Consider the following 17,017-nt stretch of genomic DNA (forward strand, 5'->3'; position numbering starts at 1 on the left):
CAGTCAACCCCTTAAGTATCATTAGCCAATCTATCTTAGCCAATTCATGCCTCATACCTTCAAAGTTACCCTTCTTTAAGTTCTGGACCATGGTCTCTGAATTAATTGTTTCATTCTCCATCCTAATGCAGAATTCCACCATATTATGGTCACTCTTCCCCAAGGGGCCTCGCACAATGAGATTGCTAATTAATCCTCTCTCATTACACAACACCCAGTCTAAGATGGCCTCCCCCCCCTAGTTGGTTCCTCGACATATTAGTCTAGAAAACCATCCCTTATGCACTCCAGGAAATCCTCCTCCATCGTATTGCTTCCAGTTTGGCTGGCCCAATCTATGTGCATATTAAAGTCACCCATTATAACTGCTGCACCTTTATTGCATGCACTCCTAATTTCCTGTTTGATGCCCTCCCCAACATCACTACTACTGTTTGGAGGTCTGTACACAACTCCCACTAACGATTTTTGCCCTTTAGTGTTCTGCAGCTCTACCCATATAGATTCCACATCATCCAAGCTAATGTCTTTCCTAACTATTGCATTAATCTCCTCTTTAACCAGCAATGCTACCCCACCTCCTTTTCCTTTTATTCTATCCTTCCTGAATGTTGAATACCCCTGGATGTTGAGTTCCCAGCCCTGATCATCCTGGAGCCACGTCTCCGTAATCCCAATCACATCATATTTGTTAACATCTATTTGCACAGTTAATTCATCCACCTTATTGCGGATACTCCTTGCATTAAGACACAAAGCCTTCAGGCTTGCTTTTTTAACACCCTTTGTCCTTTTAGAATTTTGCTGTACAGTGGCACTTTTTGTTCTTTGCCTTGGGTTTCTCTGCTCTCCACTTTTCCTCATCTCCTTTCTGTCTTTTGCTTTTGCCTCATTTTTGCCTCCCTCTGTCTCCCTGCATAGGTTCCCATCCCCCTGCAATATTAGTTTAACTCCAATATTAAGTTCACTTCTTGCTGAATTAATTAAATTAGTGGAGCTAGAAAAGAAAACACCCAAACCTTTCAGATCTTGGAACAAAGAATGTTGTAAATACATGACTGTCTAGTGTTTGCATGAGTTTCCAGATACCCTGCTTATCAGACTACGGACAGGGAGAAACTATGCAAGGACAAGATAAAAGTCTGCCTCCTGAAATGACCTTTGTATTTACAGGATGTATGATTAATGCTCTTATGAGGTGTTTTAGATAAAGTTCTTGCTTTGATTGCATTTACAAGAATGTATGATTAATGTACTTGTGTGGTGTGTTTTAGATTCCTGTTTCAACTGTATAAAGATAGAGCGGGTTTTCTTGTAAAAGTCAGAGTTTTGCCTCAGTGCGGACTGAGCGGACTCTCCGAGATATCTCGCATGTAAATAAAATTCTCTCGAAGCACGACTCTGAAAGCCTCCGCCTGAGTTAATTTAAGCTAAAATTTCCTCGACAGTGACAGTGGTGGATGCACAGATGGGGATGTGAGGAAATGCATCGAAGGAGAGGGATGTGTTATATATGTAAACATTGTAACTGTGTAAGACTTGCCAACAGAGGGCGCAACTGTTGCAGGCCCAAGGATCACCTGCACACCTCATAACAAGTTGTCTGTCATGCTGCTTTGGCACTCTGGAGTTGCACGAAAGAGACTCAGGTCACATCAGTTTTAGCTCACAGTACTCAGTCTTGTGGAATTCTTCCATACTTAACAATTGGCGACGGGTAACAGATTACGAACTGTCACGTGGTCATGGCTGCCGTTGGTATTTGAGAGCAATTTGTAGAGGGTGCTGATTGGGAAGCCTTCGTTGAGCGTCTCGACCAGTACTTCGTGGCCAACGAGCTGGATGGGGACGATAAAGTGATCAAGCGCAGGGCGATTCTCCTCACCATGTGTGTGGGTCCACAATGTACGGCCTCATCAAGAATCTGCTAGCACCGGAGAAACCAGCAGAAAAGACATATTCAGAGTTGTGTACGCTGGTTCGGAACCACCTCAAGCCGAAGGAGAGCGTCTTAAAGGCCAGGTATCGCTTCGACACGCACCACCGCTCCAAGGGCCAGGACGTGCCGAGTTATGTTGCCGACCTGAGACGCCTTGCGGGAACTTGCGAATCTGCTGAATTTTTGGGGGAAATGCTGCGGGACTTTTTTGTGCTTGACATCGGCAACGAGGTCATTCTTCGCAAGCTGCTGTCCGCCGAATCCCGAGACCTGAGTAAGGCCATCACGATAGCCCAGGCATTCATATCCACGAGCGATAATACCAGACAGATATCTTCCCAGCATCGAAGCTCACCGGCAAGGACTGTGCATAAAATAATGTCGCTAGCAGGCAGAGTTACATGTGGCAGGGCCTACACGTCTGCAGTTGCAAGACCTAGGATGACCCAGAGTCCGCCATCGGGCGTGAATGTAAATCCATCAGTACCATGTTGCCGCTGCGGGAGTAATCATCGAGTGAATCAATGTTGATTCAAGCATTACGTGTGCAAAGGCTGCGAAACAATGGGGCACCTCCAGCGAATGTGCAAGAGTGCTGCGACTCACCATGTGGCAGAGTCGGCAGAGGATGATCAATCAGGCGCGGATCACGCAGAACGAACAAGAGAGGCAACTCAACCCCCCGAGGAAGAAGTGTATGGAGTACACGCCTTCACCACCAAGAGTCCTCCTATCATGTTGAAAGTCAAACTGAACGGTATTCCGGTATCAATGGAGTTGAAAATGGGGGCGAGTCAGTCAATTATGAGCCAGAAGGTTTTTGAGAAATTGTGGGGCAATAAGGCACAAAGTCCCAAACTGAGCCCGATTCAGACAAAGCTGCACACCAACACCAAAGAGCTCATACCAGTCATTGGCAGTGAGGCAGTTAAGGTATCGTACTCTGGAGCTATGCATGATTTATCACATAGAAACATAGAAACATAGAAAATAGGTGCAGGAGTAGGCCATTCGGCCATTCGAGCCTGCACCACCATTCAATGAGTTCATGGCTGAACATGCAACATGAACATGCCATTCCTGCTTTCTCGCCATACCCCTTGATCCCCCTAGTAGTAAGGACTACATCTAACTCCCTCCTGAATACATCTAGTGAACTGGCCTCAACAACTCTCCGTGGTAGAGAATTCCACAGGTTCACCACTCTTTGGGTGAAGAAGTTTCTTCTCATCTCGGTCCTAAATGGCTTACCCCTTATCCTTAGGCTGTGACACCTGGTTCTGGACTTCCCCAACATTGGGAACATTCTTCCTGCATCTACCCTGTCTAAACCCGTCAGAATTTTAAACGTTTCTATGAGATCCCCTCTCATTCTTCTGAACTCCAGTGAATACAAGCCCAGTTGATCCAGTCTTTCTTGATATGTCAGTCCTGCCATCCCTGGAATCAGTCTGGTGAACCTTCGCTGCACTCCCTCAATAGCAAGAACGTCCTTCCTCAAGTTAGGAGACCAAAACTGTACACAATACTCCAGGTGTGGCCTCACCAAGGCCCTGTACAACTGTAGTAATGCCTCCCTGCCCCTGTACTCAAATCCCCTCGCTATGAAGGCCACCATGCCATTTGCTTTCTTAACCGCCTGCTGTACCTGCATGCCAACCTTCAATGACTGATGTACCATGACACCCAGGTCTCGTTCTCGTTGCACCTCCCCTTTTCCTAATCTGTCAGCATTCAGATAATAGTCTGTCTCTCTGTTTTTACCACCAAAGTGGATAACCTCACATTTATCCACATGATATTTCATCTGCCATGCATTTGCCCATTCACCTAACCTATCCAAGTCACTCTGCAGCCTCATAGCATCCTCCTCGCAGCTCACACTGCCACCCAACTTAGTGTCATCCGCAAATTTGGAGATACTACATTTAATCCCCTCGTATAAATCATTAATGTACAATGTAAACAGCTGGGGCCCAAGCACAGAACCTTGCGGTACCCGACTAGTCACTGCCTACCATTCTGAAAAGTGCTCATTAACTCTTACTCTTTGCTGATGTCTGCCAACCAGTTCTCAATCCATGTCAGCACATTACCCCCAATCCCATGTGCTTTAACTTTGCACATTAATCTCTTGTGTGGGACCTTGTTGAAAGCCTTCTGAAAGTCCAAATACACCACATCAACTGGTTCTCCCTTGTCCACTCTACTGGAAACATCCTCAAAAAATTCCAGAAGATTTGTCAAGCATGATTTCCCTTTCACAAATCCATGCTGACTTGGACCTATCATATCACCTCTTTCCAAATGCTCTGCTATGACATCCTTCATAATTGATTCCATCATTTTACCCACTACCGATGTCAGGCTGTTTTCCCTCTCCTTCCTTCTTTAAAAAGTGGGGTTACATTGGCTACCCTCCACTCCATAGGAACTGATCCAGAGTCTATGGAATGTTGGAAAATGACTGTCAATGCATCCGCTATGTCCAAGGCCACCTCCTTAAGTACTCTGGGATGCAGACCATCAGGCCCTGGGGATTTATCGGCCTTCAGTCCCATCAATTTCCCCAACACAATTTGCCGACTAATAAGGATTTCCCTCAGTTCCTCCTTCTGACTCGACCCTTTGACCCCTTTTATATCCGGAAGGTTGTTTGTGTCCTCCTTAGTGAATATCAAACCAAAGCACTTGTTCAATTGGTCTGCCATTTCTTTGTTCCCCGTTATGACTTCCCCTGATTCTGACTGCAGGGGACCTACGTTTGTCTTTACTAACCTTTTTCTCTTTATATATCTATCGAAGCTTTTGCAGTCCATTTTAATGTTCCCTGCAAGCTTCCTCTCGTACTCTATTTTCCCTGCCCTAATCAAACCCTTCGGCATCCTCTGCTGAGTTCTAAATTTCTCCCAGTCCCCGGGTTCGCTGCTATTTCTGGCCAATTTGTATGTCACTTCCTTGGCTTTAATATTATCCCTGATTTCCCTTGATAGCCACGGTTGAGCCACCTTCCCTTTTTTATTTTTACATCAGACAGGGATGGACAATTGTTGTAGTTCATCCATGCGATCTCTAAATGTCTGCCATTGTCCATCCACTGTCAACCCCTGAAGCATCATTCGCCAATCTATCCTAGCCAATTCACACCTTATACCTTCAAAGTTACCCTTCTTTAAGTTCTGGACCATGATCTCTGAATTAACTCATTTCATTCTCCATCCTATTGTAGAATTCTACCATATTATGGTCACTCTTCCCCAAGGGGCCTCGCACAACGAGATTGCTAATTAATCCTCTCTCATTACACAACACCCAGTCTAAGATGGCCTTCCCCCTAGTTGGTTCCTCGACATATTGGTCTAAAAAACCATCCCTTATGCACTCCAGAAAATCCTCCTCCACCGTATTGTTTCCAGTTTGGTTAGCCCAATCTATATGCATATTAAAGTCACCCATGAGAACTGCTGCACCTTTATTACATGCGCCCCTAATTTCCTGTTTGATGCCCTCCCCAACATCACTACTACTGTTTGGAGGTCTGTACACAACTCCCACGAGCGTTTTCTGCCCCTTGGTATTCCGTAGCTCCACCCATACCGATTCCACATCATCCAAGCTAATGTCTTTCCTTACAATTGCCTTAATTTCCTCTTTAACCAGCAACGCCGCCCTGCCTCCTTTTCCTTTCTGTCTATCCTTCCTAAATGTTGAGTACCCTTGGATGTTGAGTTCCCAGCCTTGGTTACCCTGGAGCCATGACTCCGTGATGCCAACCGCATCGTATCCGTTAACTGCTACCTGCACTGTTAATTCGTCCACCTTATTCCGAATACTCCTCGCATTGAGGCACAGAGCCTTCAGGCTTGCCTTTTTAACACACTTAGACCCTTTATGTAAAGTCCTGTTCCCTCAGTACAGATTCACACGAGGCATATAGTGAAGTCAAGGTCACTCTGGACCTGCACCTTTATTTCACAGCTCTGGAATGCTGCACTTGCCTGAGACCTGCCCTTATATACCTGCCTCTTGCAAGTGCACACCTGGTGATAAGGTATGCTGGTGGTTACAGGTCATATCTTATTACAGTCATGTATAGCATGTTAGGATACAGTTATATATAATGTAAGATACGTGACATCACCCTCCCCCAAGGTCTTATTGTCTTTATAGGTTCAGTCTCTCAGGTGGTCTACGCTCTCGCATGGAGCGTCTGAGTTGTGGTTCAGTTGTTTGCCTTGGTGTCTGTTTTTCTTTGGGTGTGGTTGCTGGTATCTCGCCTGGGCTGTCTGTTTCGATTAGTGTGATTGTTGTTGACTCGCCTGGGCTGTCTGTTGGGATTGCCCTTTCCTCAGGTTGTTCCCTCTGTCTGTCCACCAGGTGTGGTGCGAGTTCCACATTGTTGTCTGCCTCTGGTTCCGCAGTGTTGTTGGTAAATCTGCTTTTGACTTGGTCTACATGCCTCCGGCATGTTTTGCCACTGTCCATTTGTACTACCAGTAGCCTGTTTCCTTCCTTACCTGTTACTGTCCCTGCAGAGCCATTTGGGACCCCTGCCATAGTTTAGTACAAACACTTTGTCCCCTATCTCATTCCATCTCCCCCTCGAATTTCTGTCATGGTACTCAGTCAGCTTATGGCGCTTTGCCTCAACGATTTTGTGCATGTCTGGGAGGATTAATGAGAGCCTTGTTTTTAAAGTCCTTTTCATCAACAGTTGCGCGGAGGGGATCCCAGTCAGTGAGTGCGGACGAGATCTGTATGCCAGCAGCAGTCGCAACAGGCGACCCTGCAGCGTGGGACTTTGGATTTTAAGCATGCCTTGTTTAATGATTTGCACTGCTCTCTCCGCCTGGCCGTTGGAGGCCGGCTTGAACGGTGCCGTCTTGACGTGATTTATGCTGCGGTCAATTATAAAGTCTTGAAATTCTGCGCTGATGAAGCACGGACCATTGTCACTGACCAATGTGTCAGGGATTCCGTGCGTTGCAAACATGGTTGCGAGCTCTCCACAGTGGTGGAGGTTGTGCTCGAGTTTAAAATGGTGCATTCGATCCACTTTGAAAATGCATCTACAACTACGAGGAACATTTTGCCCATGAATGGGCCCGCATAGTCTATGTGCACCCGCGACCATGGTTTGGTAGGCCAGGGCCAGGGGCTCAGTGGAGCCTCCCTGGGGGCATTGCTGAGTTGGACACAAATGGTGCACCTTCGGACGCAGAGCTCCAAGTCCGCATCAATACCAGGCCACCAGACGTGGGATCTGGCTATGGCCTTCATGAGAATGATCCCCAGGGGCTCGCGGTGGAGCTCCCGGACAAATGCCTCTCTGCCTCGCAGAGGCAGGACTACTCGGCTGCCCCACATCAGGCAGTCTGCTTGTAGTGATAGCTCATGCAGGCGCCTGTGAAAGGGTTTTAATTCCTCGGGGCAGGCATCGCGAGCCTCTGTCCAGTCACCGGTTAGGACACATCTTTTTACTAAGGATAACGTGGGGTCGCTGGCTCTCCAGCCTCTGATTTGGCGAGCCGTCATGGGCGAACCTGTGGACTCAAAGGCATTGATTGCCATGACTATCTCACCGTCCTGTTCGTCAGACCCTTCCGTGGTCGCCAGGGGTAGCCTGCTGAGCGCATTGGCACAGTTGTCTGTGCCTGGTCTGTGCCTTATGGTATAGTCGTCAGACGCCAGCATGAGTCCCCATCGTTGAATTTGCGCCGAGGCGTTGGCATTTATTGCCTTGCTCTCGGATAGGAGGGACGTGAGGGGCTTGTGGTCGGTTTCTAACGCAAACTTGGCCCCAAAAAGGTATTAGTGCATCTTTTTGACACCATACACGCACGCGAGCACCTCCTTCTCTACCATTCCGTACCCGCGCTCTGCCCGCGAAAGTGACCTGGAGGCATAAGCTATGGGTTGTAATTTGCCCGCACTATTGACATGTTGCAAAACACACCCGACCCCATACGCTGACGCATCGCATGTGAGAACTAGCTTTTTACCTGGCTCAAAGAAAGTCAAAACACTGTTGGAACACAGAAGGTTGCATGCCTTATTGAAGACGCGTTCCTGGGCGTCCCCCCAAAACCAATCGCACTCCTTCCTGAGTAGCACGTGGAGAGGCTCCAGCAGCGTCCTTAAGTTCTGCATAAAGTTCCCAAAGTAATTGAGTAGCCCGAGAAAGGCACGCAGTTCTGAGACATTCCAGGGCTTGGGTGCCAGGCGAATTGCTTCTGTTTTGGACTCTGTTGGGCGGATTCCATCAGCGGCAATCCTTCTGCCCAAAAATTCAACCTCGGGTGCGAGAAACAGGCACTTGGATTTCTTGACTCGTAGGGCTACCCGATCCAACCGCTTTAGTACTTCCTCCAAATTACGGAGATGGGAGTCGGTGTCCCTGCCCATGATAAGTATGTCGTCTTGAAATACAACTGTCCCCGGGATGGACTTGAGCAGACTCTCCATGTTGCGCTGGAATATGGCAGCTGCCGACCTGATGCCGAATGGGCAACGATTGTACATGAAAAGGCCTCGATGTGTGTTGATAGTGGTGAGTAGCTTGGATTCCTCGGTCAATTCTTGCGTCATATACGTAGATGTGAGGTCTAATTTTGAGAAAAGTTTACCACCAGCCAATGTGGCAAATAAGTCCTCCCCTCTGGGCAGCGGGTTCTGGTCCTGTAGGGAGACTCTGTTTATGGTAGATTTGTAGTCCCCACAGATTCGTACGGATCCATCAGGCTTCATGACTGGGACGATGGGACTTGCCCAGTCGCTAAATTCCACAGGTGATATAATGCCTTCCCGCAGAAGCCTGTCTAGTTTGTGTTCAATCTTTTCCCTCATCACATAGGGTACAGCTCTGGCCTTGTGATGGACCGGTCTAGCATCCTGTGTGATGTAGATTTTGACTTTGGCCCCTTTGAAAGTGCCGACACCTGGCTGAAAGAGATGTTCAAATCGCTTTATAACTGTTGAGCAGGAGGTCCGTTCCTCTGATGACCTGGCATGGACATCATCCCATTTCCAGTTTAGTTTTGCCAGCCAGCTTCTCCCCTGCAGTGCTGGGGGGTCTCCGGGGACAATCCACGGGGGAAGTCGGTTCACTGTCCCTTTGTGTGTGACAGAGAGCATAGCGCTGCCGAGGACTGGTATGATTTCTTTGGTATAGGTCCTTAGTTTGATGTCGACCTTGTGAGTTTTGGTCTGTCTCTTTTATGTGGCCACAGTTGTTCAAATTGTTGAGCGCCCATGAGAGATTGACTCGCTCCCGTATCCAGCTCCATGTTGACAGATATCCCATTGAGTAGGACCCTCATCATTATATGAGGCGTCTTGTTGTAGGAGCAGCGGCCATTGATCGTGTTGACCCGCTGTACATCGGTGCCCCGGGTACTGTCCCCACCATCTTCTGGTCCGCTTTCCGACCCATCCGATTCGTATACCAGCCGAGCTGCCGTTTTTTTGCACATGCGGGCCAAATGCCCTGTATATTCACAATTTCTGCAAACAGCCTGCTGAAATCGACATCCCCTTGACGAGTGCCCACCCCCACACCTCCAGCACAGACCTGTTCCATTGTTCAAAGAGTTCCCAAAGAATGAGCTGCGTCTGGCTGATCTCTCTTGAGCTTCTCTCAATTTATAGTTGATTGCTCGCATTGTGGGTTGATGAGGTGTGAACGGCCGTTCCTGTGGCCCTTGATGGCTTCTGCCTGCTGTCGAGAGCCTGTTCTCCTGGTTTTGTCTGTGTGTGGGGGCAGCAGCTTGTTTAGTGCTGTGAACTTCTTGTTCAGATATTTTGTTAGTTGTCGTACCTGCATTGTAAATCAACATCTTTTCTTCTTCCCCGACCAAGAATGTCTGTGCAACCAGTGCTGCTGCCTCCAAGGTCAAGTTCTTGGTCTCTATGAGCTTTCGGAATATACCTGCGTGGTCTATTCCTTCAATGAAAAAGTCTCTCAGCATTTGTCTCCTCAGTTCATCGGAGAACTCACATAAACTAGCCAACCTCCGAAGTTCCGCCACGAAGTCGGGTATGCTCTGGCCCACACAGCGTCTGTAGTTGTAGAACCTGTGTCTGGCCATGTGTAGGCTGCTCGCTGGCTTCAGGTAGTCTCTTACCAGAGTGCTCAATTCTTCAAACGACTTGCTTGCTAGTTTCTCGGGTGCCAACAGATCCTTAATTAAAGCGTATGTTTTCGAGCCACAGCTGATCAAGAGATGGGCTCGTCTCTTGTCTGCCTTATCATCGCCTAACCAGTCTTTGGTTACAAAGCTTTTCTGGAGCCTTTCTATAAAGTCCTCCCAATTGTCTCCCGCATTGTACTTTTCATCTGATACGTTGTTCGCCATTCTGTGGATTCTGTAATCCCATAACTCGTCGCCACTGTAAAGTCCTGTCCCCTCAGTACAGATTCACACGAGGCATATAGTGAAGTCAAGGTCACTCTGGACCTGCACCTTTATTTCACAGCTCTGGAATGCTGCATTTGCCTGAGACCTGTCCTTATATACCTGTCTCTTGCAAGTGCACCCCTGGTGGTAAGGTATGCTGGTGGTTACAGGTCATATCTTATTACAATCATGTATAGCATGTTAGGATACAGTTATATATAATAATGTAAGATACATGACACTTTAGAATTTTGCTGCAAAGTGGCCCTTTTTGTTTTTTGCCTTGGGTTTCTCTGCCCTCCACTTTTACTCATCACCTTTCTGTCTTTGGCTTCTGTCTCCATTTTGTTTCCCTCTGTCTCCCTGCATTGGTTCCCAGCCCCCTGCCATATTCGTTTAACTCCTCCCCAACAGCACTAGCAACACTCCTCCTAGGACATTGGGTCCGGTCCTGCCCAGGTGTAGACCGTCCAGTTTGTACTGGTCCCAGCTCCCCCAGAACCGGTTCCAATGCCCCAGGAATTTGAATCCTTCCCTGCTGCACCACTGCTCAAGCCACGTATTCATCTGAGCTATCCTGCGATTCCTACTCTGACTAGCACGTGGCACTAGTAGCAATCCCGAGATTACTACTTTTGAGGTCCTACTTTTTAATTTAGCTCCTAGCTCCTTAAATTCGTCTCGTAGGACCTCATCCCGTTTTTTACCTATATCGTTGGTACCAATGTGCACCACGACAACTGGCTGTTCACCCTCCCTTTTCAGAATGTCCTGCACCCGCTCCGAGACATCCATGACCCTTGCACCAGGGAGGCAACATACCATCCTGGTGTCTCGGTTGCAACTGCAGAATCGCCTATCTATTCCCCTTACAATTGAATCCCCTACCACTATCGCTCTCCCACTCTTTTTCCTGCCCTCCTGTGCAGCAGAACCAGCCACGATGCCATGAACTTGGCTGCTGCTGCTCCCCCCTGATGAGTCATCCCCCTCAACAGTACTCAAAGCGGTGTATCTGTTTTGCAGGGGGATGACCGCAGGGGATCCCTGCACTACCTTCCTTGCACTGCTCTTCCTGTTGGTCTTCCATTCCCTCTCTGGCTGTGGACTCTTTACCTGCGGTAAGACCAACTCACTAAACGTGGTATTCACGTCATTCTCAGCATCGTGGATGCTCCAGCATGAATCCACCTTCAGCTCCAATTCCGCAACGGGTCCGTCAGGAGCTGGAGGCGGATACACTTCCCGCACACGTAGTCTTCAGGGACACTGGAGGCATCCTTGATTTCCCACATAGTACAAGAGGAGCATAACACGTGTCCAAGCTCTCCTGCCATGACTTAACCCTAAGATTAACTTAAATTGGCAACAACAGTGTTAAAAGTTACTCACTGATATAGAAGAGAAAAAAGAAAAAACTACTTCCCAATCACCAGCCAATCACTTACCCCCTTCGCTGTGACGTCACTTTTCTATTTCTTTCTACTTCTTTTTGCCTTCTCCCTTTGGCTGCACAAGCACGCCTCTCCAACGAACCTCCCCGATGCTGCTCCCGACTCAGTGACGCACCGCCCGACCTCGCTGCCTTTTATCAGCCTCTCCCACGAACCTCCTCGACGCTGCTCCCGATCATTCACCTCAGTACCCCTTTCCTGCTTTCTCTCCATACCCCTTGATCCCTTTAAGCATAAGGGCCATAGCTAACTCCCTCTTAAATATATCCAACAACTCTGCGGTAGAGAATTCCACAGGTTAACAACTCTCTGAGTGAAGAAGTTTCTCCTCATCTCAGTCCTAAATGGCTTACCCCTTATCTTTAGACTATGTCCCCTGGTTCTGGACTTCCCCAACATCGGGAACATTATTCCTGCATCTAACCTGTCCAGTCCTGTCAGAATTTTATATGTTTCTATGAGATCCCCTCTCATCCTTCTAAACTCCAGTGAATACAGGCCCAGTCGATCCAGTCTCTCCTCATATGTCAGTCCTGCCATCCCGGGGAATCAGTCTGGTGAACCTTCGCTGCACTCCCTCAATAGCAAGAACATCCTTCCTCAGATTAGGAGACCAAAACTGAACACAATATTCCAGATGAGGCCTCACTAATGCCTTGTACAACTGCAGTAAGACCTCCCTGCTCCTATACTCAAATCCCCTAGCTATGAAGGCCAACATGCCATTTGCCTTCTTCACCACCTGCTGTACCTGCATGCCAGCTTTCAATGACTGATGTACCATGACACCCAGGTCTCAATGCACCTCGCCTTTTCCTAATCTAACGCCATTCAGATAATGGCTGCAGAATTGTTCATGGAGAGCACTCAAAACCAAGCTCTCCCTAGTCCATCCAGATCTAAATGATCATGTGGAAACCCGGCGTCACCGGAAAAACATGTACCACGATTGCGCGGCTGTATCGCATGACATTGATGTTAATGACCCTGTGTTTGTCCTTAATTATGGTCATGGTCCTAAATGGGTTGCTGGCACTGTCTTGGCCAAGGAAGGGAATAGAATGTTTATAGTCAAACTACTAAATGTACAAACGTGCAGAAAGCATTTGGATCAGACCAAACTGCGGTTCACCGACAACCAGGAACAACCTGAAGAGGACATCACCATCATCGATTCACCAACACACACCCAACCAGCAATCGACCTCGCAGTCAATCAAGAGGATGAACCCACCATTCCCAACAGTCCTGTCAGACCAGCCGCGTCGCAGTGCAGCAATGGTCCGACCAACTCACCCATGCCAGAGTTTGAAATCAGATGATCAACCAGGAAGCGTAGGGCCCCTGATCGTCTCAACTTGTAAATAATTTGTATCAAAGACTTTCAGGGGGAAGTGATGTTATATATGTAAACATTGTAACTGTGTAAGACTTGCCACCAGAGGGCGCAACTGTTGTAGGCCCAAGGGTCACTTGTATACCTCGTGCAAGGGAGTATAGAAGGTTGTCTGCCGTGCTGCTTAGGCACTCTGGAGTTGTATTAAAGAGGCTAAGGTCACATCAGTTTTAGCTCACAGTACTCAGTCTTGTGGAATTCTTCCATACTTAACAGGATGGGTGCACCTGCAAGGTACATTGATGTGAGGAGCGATGTGCTGAAATAGGCTTGAGAAGGCAGACTGAGTTGATATACACATCAGGATGTATTTGAATGTGCCGGTGTACTCACCTTTATTGCTCTGATTAGGTCATTAAGCCACTTCTGTCCCTGTATCCAGAAGCGAGTCACCATACTCTTGCTGCTCACCGCCTGAGCCACCTCCAGCCACATCTTCTTGCTTTAGTGGCAGGCAAACATATCTCCCTTTGCGCCCTTAGAGACCACAGCATCAGATCTGAGGAGGCATCAGTGAAGCGAGGCACAACCTTGCCATGTTAGGATTCCAGAATAACACTTACTTCCTCCCCGCTACCTCTATAATCCATCTACTGTTATCTTTGCAGTGTCCCTTTAAATAGTTCAGTTGAAGTGAACTCATGCGTGTCGTCATCACGCCCTCTCATGTTAATTGGTCAGGGAAAGCGGAAGTCAGAGGCAAATGCAGTGGCTAGGTTAAAATGCCACTGACAGACGCACTACCCTTGCTTCCAGGTTCCTTACACACTACCGGTAGCATCCCCGCCCCTCCCCAGCTGCAAACGCATTACCATGTTAAAATTCCTCTCCATATTTTTAAGCAGTAGACATATAGAGAAATAAATAATACGACTCCGTGTTCCTTGCCCGAGTCGAGACGTAACCTTGTCGTTGTTCCTTTCAAATCATGACTCTCTCTTCAACTTGATAAGAAAAGCTTGGAATCTTTATAGTCTGTTTCTCACGAACACTGTCACTGATAATTAATTATGGCATGACAAGTGTTATTGTGAACAAGACTCCCTTCAAAACAACAGATGCCAACTTTTTCATCCTGTTCTTCCATTGTTCCATTCCTTATCTTAAAACTGCCTTGGCTAACTGTTTCCCAATGTGGCCAGGAAAACAAGTCAAGAGACACAAATCTTATACATCCTGTCATTTCAGGAAACACCGAAACCACAGTATTAGCTAATTTGGACCCTGTCAAAACAAACAACAACAACAACTTGAATTTATATAACACCTTTAACCTTATCATCCTGGGAATGAACTTTTAACCATTTCATTAAATAAAAAGAAACCAAAAACTTCAATCATGTTAAATTGAACCAAATCCTAATCTTACGTATATATGTATACACAACTAGGGTATCTTACAGTGGTCCAATTATAATTGTATATAATCACTTCTTGCAGTTTATATTTTATACTCCTTGCTTTCAGTCCAACATTTTTCTTACACTCCAGTAACCCTGGGCTGATGGCATTCGTAGCCTATCCAACAATATTCCATAGAAACATAGAAACATAGAAAATAGGTGCAGGAGTAGGCCATGGCTGAACATTCAACTTCAGTACCCCATTCCTGCTTTCTCGCCATACCCCTTGATCCCCCTAGTAGTAAGGACCTCATCTAACTCCTTTTTGAATATATTTAGTGAATTGGCCTCAACAACTTTCTGTGGTAGAGAATTCCACAGGTTCACCACTCTCTGGGTGAAGAAGTTCCTCCGCATCTCGGTCCTAAATGGCTTACCCCTTATCCTTAGACTGTGACCTCTGGCTCTGGACTTCCCCAACATTGGGAACATTCTTCCTGCATCTAACCTGTCTAACCCCGTCAGAATTTTAAACGTTTCTATGAGGTCCCCTCTCATTCTTCTGAACTCCAGTGAATACAAGCCCAGTTGATCCAGTCTTTCTTGATAGGTCAGTCCCGCCATCCCGGGAATCAGTCTGGTGAACCTTCGCTGCACTCCCTCAATAGCAAGAATGTCCTTCCTCAGGTTAGGAGACCAAAACTGTACACAATACTCCAGGTGTGGCCTCACCAATGCCCTGTACAACTGTAGCAACACCTCCCTGCCCCTGTACTCAAATCCCCTTGCTATGAAGGCCAACATGCCATTTGCTTTCTTAACCGCCTGCTGCACCTGCATGCCAACCTTCAATGACTGATGTACCATGACACCCAGGTCTCTTTGCACCTCCCCTTTTCCTAATCTGTCACCATTCAGATAATAGTCTGTCTCTCTGTTTTTACCACCAAAGTGGATAACCTCACATTTATCCACATTATACTTCATCTGCCATGCATTTGCCCACTCACCTAACCTATCCAAGTCGCTCTGCAGCCTCACAGCATCCTCCTCGCAGCTCACACTGCCACCCAACTTAGTGTCATCCGCAAATTTGGAGATACTACATTTAATCCCCTCATCTAAATCATTAATGTACAGTGTAAACAGCTGTATATCCGAGGAATATATCCTGCTCTGATACGCCTGTGTATTCACATTGAGTAATATTCATGTTCCCTTTTCTTCTACCAAATCTCGTCATTGTACATTTACCTGCATTAAACTGTATCTGCTATCTTTCTGGTCAAAAAAAATGATCAATCCTTCAGAATTTATGCACACTGATTATCATAATTTACCACTGCTCAAATTTTGGCATCAACTGGAAATTAAACACTTAAACTAACTTCAGTCTCTAAATCATTTATAAAATATGATAAACAGCAATCATCACAACACTGTTATATGTTGCATACCACTAACCTTCAGCCAGATATCTTCCCATTTAATCATTGCTTTCTTTCAACTAGTCATTCTTCTTATCCAATTCAATATATTTCTACTCCATGGCTTTAATCTTGTTCAATAGCTTCATTTATCAAATATGTCTGGCAGAGTACTTAGTATTACTATTATTATGTGTAACAGTATCAAATACCTTTTAAAATCCAGGTAAATAACATTCACTGTCACTGTCATCCACAAGGTCAGCATCTTCATCAAAGGAAATCCAATAGATTTGTCAAAATAATCTTCCATTCCTAAAACCATGCTGACTGTCTTGCATTAATCTATGTCCCTCAAATGTGATCCCTTACACTGTTTGTCAGTTATGCAACAATCAATTTCCCCACAACCAAAATGAGGTTTGCAGGTTTATAATTAGAGCGCTCTTATTTTCCAATACTCTGGGATCTGTCCTGAGTCCATTGAACTCTGGAAAATATCCAATAATTATCCATCCTAATTCCTTTACAATCCAGGGATGAAGATTAAAAGGATCAGGGCCCTTAACCACCTTCAGTATCTATAATCTTCACAATTTCTGCTCTTTTATGATTATAAGATTATCATATCTGTACCCACCTGAAAACCTACTCCTCCTGCTCCTGGCATTTCACTTCTTACTTCATTCGTAAGCACTGTTGCAAAAAGTGGATAAACATTTCTGTGCGCAGATACAATTTCCCCCCCCCCCCATTCCCATCCACACACACTCATTTTTAGTATCCCAACTCTTTTTTACCCCTTTTTAAATGTAACATATATAAAGAATGCTTCACTGTTTGGCTTTATGTTTGTTGTCTTGTTTTTATTCATACTCCCTCTTTGTAGCCTTTATTTTTTGCTATTTTATACCCTATCTTTATGGAGCTCCTTATTTTATTACTATCTTCGGTCCTTGACTGCTTTCTCCTCTTCCTCGGTGCCTTTCTAAACTTCCCTAATCAGCCGCTCCTGATTACCTATGAGGTTAAAGAGAAATTATGCAGAACTTCTTCTCATGA

The sequence above is a fragment of the Pristiophorus japonicus genome, chromosome 3, assembly GCF_044704955.1.
Source record: "Pristiophorus japonicus isolate sPriJap1 chromosome 3, sPriJap1.hap1, whole genome shotgun sequence".
Lineage (NCBI taxonomy): Eukaryota > Metazoa > Chordata > Chondrichthyes > Pristiophoridae > Pristiophorus > Pristiophorus japonicus.